Here is a 5788-nt window from a genome sequence, read left to right on the forward strand (position 1 = left end):
ACTATATTAGTATTAGTATATATATATATATATATAATTAACACTATGCACTATACATCATTCTAATCTGTTCAACGAGATAAGTCTCAAAGTGGTCCCTAAAGTTATCGTCGAGCCTCATAGTGATCCCTGAAGTTAAAAATTACTCATATTCATCCCTGAAGTTGCACTCCGGAACTCAGACTCGTCCTTCCGGCCAATTTCGTCTAGCTGGCGCAACCGGAAAGCTGACTTGGACTCGTTCGTGACACGCTGTCAGCACAACAGCTAGCTGACATGGCAACGTAAACTGTTTTGACTCAATTTGGTCCCTAAATTGAGGTTAAAAACCCTAACCCCCAATTGACTCTCTTCTCCTTTTTTTTCCATCGTACACTCTCTTCTCCTCTCTTCTCCATCGCACCAGAGATGACTCTCCTCTACAGTGTCTTCTCCATCTTCAAAATCCACACGTTATGGCTAGCACGAGCAACGCAGTTGGGAGCTCCAACAACCCACGATCATTTGGAAGCATCATGAGGAGAATGAGTAGAAACAGAGATGTGCGTCTGCCAGAATGGTGTGGGTGCGGGTCGAGACCAGTGTTGTGATGGTCAGTGATGGATTCTAATACAGGGAGGCCATTTGTGGGTTGCCCAAACTACAATGTAAGTGTTTGATACTGTTGTTTGCTGTAATTCTGGATGTAAAGTTGGTTGATTCACTTTCCTGGGTGCAGACTACAGGTAAGAGGTGGTGTGAGTTGTTTCTGTGGGTGGATAAAATTCTGGAAGAAGATGCAGTAATATGTGATGGTAGAACAAGCTCTTCAAATGACAACAAAGAATGGAGGATGAAGATTAGATTCTGAAGTTAGAGTTCTCAAAATGGGGAGGGGGGATTTTGCTGTTTACATGTATGCTGCTGCTACTGATTACAGTTGTTGTGCTTGTCTTAAGCTTAGATAGGCAACAGAGTCAATTGAATTTTGCAAAAAAAATGTGACATGGGATATGCATATGTTGTTCTGTTTATGTACTTGTACCTGTCCTTTTGGTTGAAAGAAATGCAGATTAAACTGTTTGACATGACTGTGTAAGAATAATTTGGAATTTGAATAAACAAGAGGTTATATGTAAATAATTGTTCTTGCACTACTAATGGATTCATCTAATGGAATTAATCTTAATTGCATATCAGAGACCAAGAAAAAAAAATCTGTCACAACTAAATTCAAGGGAATCATAATCCATATTCATATATTCATAATGCAGAAAACATATTTAAAATAGGCATTACAGAGTCAGGGCAATATTCAACAAGTATATCAAAGTTCTCAACATATTAAGAACACAAGTTTTGAACACTAAAATCCCCAACACTGTGTTCAAAATTCAGAAAGCACGCTGCTTCATCAAAATAGATAAATAAAATAATCTTCTCCTAAACGTAATAATCCTAGTCTTCATCTTTTGTTTTTGGGTGGTCTGAATCCAAGGTTGGAAACAAACTTCATGAAGTTAGCAAGCCTTGTAACGGTCCCCTGTGATGCACCTTGCATAGGATGAGACAGATGATTTGTTGCGGGTTAATTGGTTGCTGATTGGGTGGTTGCTGCTTGATTGTTGCTTCCTGGAGTTGCCTTTTCTTGTTTGGAGGACTTCCTTTTGGGAGGGAGTTTTGGTGGCCTCACAGGAGAAGGCAAAACCTATTCGTGAAGACAGGTAAAATAGTTAGTAAAAGTGCATAAGAACATGCACATAATAAAATGAATGCCATCTAATTTTTTGAACCTATTGAAAGTCATCAGTTTGTGACAAGGGTAGTTGACTGAGTTCAAGCTGAATTTCGGTGGGGGTTGTGGGACAAGGGTGGCTTCACCACCATTAGCAGCAAGGGATTGGGCAGCAGCAGCCTTTGCAGCAACAGCAGCATCCTCATTAGCAGCTCTAGAGTTACATAAGTGACATCAGAATGGTCCCTTCAGTGTTATAAGTGACATCAAAATGGTCCCTATTCTTTACATACAAATCAGTTCATTATATACACAGCAGTTCATCAAGCATTAGTCCATCTACTAAGTAAAGCAGTAGTTCATTATATACACATCAGTTCATTATATAAGCAGTGATCCAACTACTCTGTAATGAATATCTTCTCACTTATTCTATTATCACAACAGCCAATACTAATTATACAACAACAAATAAATTTCTAAAACGTACCTTCTACTTATCTGATATAAAACAGAGCTTGTTTTGCTTATAATCTCCCAAGTCTTCATGAAGTAATTCCAAGAACCACCTCCAGTTTTTAGTATTTTCAACAGGGACAATTGCATATGCAATCACATACATATGATTCTCTGCATATCTAATATGAAACAGAGCTTGTTTTGCTTATAATCACATTCTTCGTTGTCATTTGAAGAGCTTGTTCTACCATCACATGTTACCGCATCTTCTTCCAGAATTTTATCCACCCCCAGAAACAACCCACACCACCTGTTACCTGCAGTATGCACCCTGGAAAGTGAATCAACCAAGTTTACATCCAGAATTACAGCAAACAATAGCATCAAACACTTACATTGTAGTTTGGGAAACCCACGAACGGTCTCCCTGGATTAGAATCCGTCGCTGACCATCACAACACTGGTCTCAACCCGCACTCACACCATTCTGGCAGACGTGCATCTCTGTTTCTATTCATTCTCCTCATGATGCGTCCAAATGATCGTGGGTTGTTAGAGATCCCAGCTGCGTTGTTTGCGCTAGCCATAACGTGTGGTTTTTGAAGATGTAGAAGACACTGTAAGAGAAGCAATAGAAGAGAGTCACCTCTGGTGTGATAGAGAAGAGAGGAGAAGAGAGTGTGCGATGGAGAAGAGAGTCAATTAGGAGTTAGGGTTTTTAACCTCAATTTAGAGACCAAATTGCGTCAAAACAGTTTACGTCGCCACGTCAGCTAGCCGTTGTGCTGACAGCGTGTCACCAACGAGTCCATGTCAGCTTTCCGGTTGTGCCAGCTGGACGAAATTGACCGGAAGGACAAGTCTGAGTTCCGGAGTGTAACTTCAGGGATGAATATGAGTAATTTTTAACTTCAGGGATCACTATGAGACTCGAGGATAACTTCAGGGACCACTTTGAGGCTTATCTCCCCAACTATTATATATGCTCTACAAATATTATCACGTTCATTGACATTATACTATCAAATCGGACGTCGCTTTCTTGGATCCCTTTCTAGTAAAGAGATATCAATATCTCTTTCTAATATTGGAACTTTGGCTTCATGTTGATGTGTATTTTGAGTATGATTAGAGAGTTCACTTACTTGAACTTCTTGTGAAATAAGATTTGAGGGTTGACTTGTTTGAACTCCAACATTATTAGTAACTTTTTCTCTTAAAAATTGCATCAATTTTACTTTGCTTTCTCATCATAAAATGTTCTAGTTTCTTTTTACCTGATAAAAAAAAGAATTCAAATAATTATATATTCACAAGAATAAACAAAGTCTAAATATTTTTTATTAATTAAACATCAATAACAATATTTTTTCACTAAGTCACTATCAATTTCACTAAAAAAAAAAAAGAAACGAAAAAAAGAGAGAGAATAAATCCTAAATATGGATAAGCCAATTTATCTATGTGAGCATAAAAAACATAAAATTGTATTATTTTATAGTCAAAAAATATGATTTGTTAATTAATAATTTTATACAATTATATAAAAGAAGTAAAAAGTAGAATGAGTAGTGAGTACCTTTGCTTTAATTGATATAATGATATGATTGAAAACTTGTGACACTTGACAGTGATGTGAGGGCGTGGCTATGCCTCCAAAAGAATACCGAGCGTCAAAAGGAACAAGGAACATGAAGAAAGAGAATGTAGTGTTTAGGGATTTAAAAAACTTTAAAAATCATTATACTACTAATATTTTTTATAAAAGTTAGGGGCCCAGACCTCCACTTGCCCCCTCCCCCATGTATCCATCCCTGCTCACGACTCACGAGCCATTGCATGTTCATACTCTTCTTCCAATCGGTGCTCACAATCGCTGTTTCCTTTGAAATCAAGAATGAAAAACTATTCTCTAGCATAATCTCTTCCTCTCTCTTTCTTTGGATCGTGATTTATTCTCCTTCAAACCTTTCTCAATCTTAATCTAATTCTAGGATTTTATTATTCTCAATTTTGGTTGTCTCTTTTTCATTTCATGCTTGTTCTGATTTCGTTTTAATTTTGTTCCAAAGTATTGTCTGCATAAGAAAGTAACATTATTCTAATTTGATCGTAGTGTGCATGAGTGATTGAATCAGAACTGCAAAGAGAAGGAAAAATTCCAAGAACAAACCCACCGATCACCACCAGTTTTCCACGTCGGAAGATCTCTGTAAGCACAAATCTCAATCCTCTTATTCTTTTGATCTGATTCCCATTATTGTTGTTATTGTCATTTATTTACAAAATCATTTAAATTATATTCAGCTAGTTGCAAATTATAATTTTAAGCTATGTTTTTGTTCAACTGATTTATTGATTCAGAGTTCAGAAGCAAGGTATTTCTTAATACAAATGTTTATTGAAAAACTTTGTTTATGGAAGATAGCTTTAGTTATGTTAGCTATTATAATTTATTATCATTATGTTTCTTAGCTTGTTATAACTTATTACTACTCTTTTCCACCAGGTTGTGTCAATAAGCTATGGAATTTGCATCTATGATGATCTATGTGAGTTAAGCTTCACACTTTTTTTTTTCGCATACATTAGAAAATAATGGCTAAAAAGGGATAGAACCTATTCGCTCAAATATATAGCAGTTATTAGGAGGTCTACTACTACAGTGTAAGTTTATTTTATAAAGTGTAATATTAATTGAAACAATTTTGACTCACATATTTTCAATCTTGTAAACTAAATTTTCATTCTCTTCTTTTTTGTTCTCTTCAATTTGGGAGTTTAGGTCCTTTCGAATAAGTAAGTAAATTTCTGCTGTTATTTATTATTGAAAATTGAAATAATTTTGACTCACATTTTTCACCTACGACACTATTGTAACACCCAAACTATCAAAATGTCACGCTTTTGACTGCGCCACTCTGATAGCTTAGATATTACGACGACTCTTAAAATATTTAATACTAAAATATGAGCCTGTTTGAACTTAACACGTATTTTTCCAAACATACATCCATACTTTCAATACAAATTACAATACTTACAAAGAATACATACATAATCAAGATCCTATCTGGTGCACGAAATGGTGATCCTCAACAATGGCGCCAAAGGCTTGGTGCTCTCAAACGTGAATCACACTTTGTCACAACTTCGCACAACTAACCAGCAAGTGTGCTGGGTCGTCCAAGTAATAAACTTTACGTGAGTAAGGGTCGATCCCACGGAGATTGTTGGCTCGAAGCAAGCTATGGTCACCTTGAAAATCTCAGTCAGGAGGATTCAAATGGTTATGGTGAATTGATAATTAAAACATGATTAAAATATAAATAGGATAGAGATACTTATGTAATTCATTGGTGAGGGTTTCAGACAAGCGTATAGAGATGCTTTCTTTCCTCATGAACCTCTGCTTTCCTGCTGTCTTCATCCAATCATTCCTACTCCTTTCTATGGCAAGCTGTATGTTAGGTATCACTGTTGTCAATGGCTACATCCTGTCCTCTCAGTGAAAATGGTCCAATGCGCTGTCACTGCATGGCTAATCATCTGTCGGTTCTCGATCATGCTGGAATAGGATTTACTATCCTTTTGCGTCTGTCACTACGCCCAGCA

At 36.6% G+C, this 5788-nt stretch overlaps 1 long non-coding RNA gene across 1 annotated transcript in view; it reads right to left on the reverse strand.

Moving 5' to 3' along the window:
• The window catches only part of LOC110269938, a 15565-nt gene continuing 9855 nt past the window's right edge, over positions 79–5788 (reverse strand). Inside the window, exons 2-4 of the long non-coding RNA XR_002358798.1 lie at positions 5055–5061; positions 3319–3323; positions 79–356 (exon numbers count right to left, since the gene is read on the reverse strand). This is a non-coding gene — a long non-coding RNA (uncharacterized LOC110269938). The remainder of the gene's footprint in view (positions 357–3318; positions 3324–5054; positions 5062–5788) is intronic.

This window comes from Arachis ipaensis, chromosome B03 (genome assembly GCF_000816755.2).
Source record: "Arachis ipaensis cultivar K30076 chromosome B03, Araip1.1, whole genome shotgun sequence".
Lineage (NCBI taxonomy): Eukaryota > Viridiplantae > Streptophyta > Magnoliopsida > Fabales > Fabaceae > Arachis > Arachis ipaensis.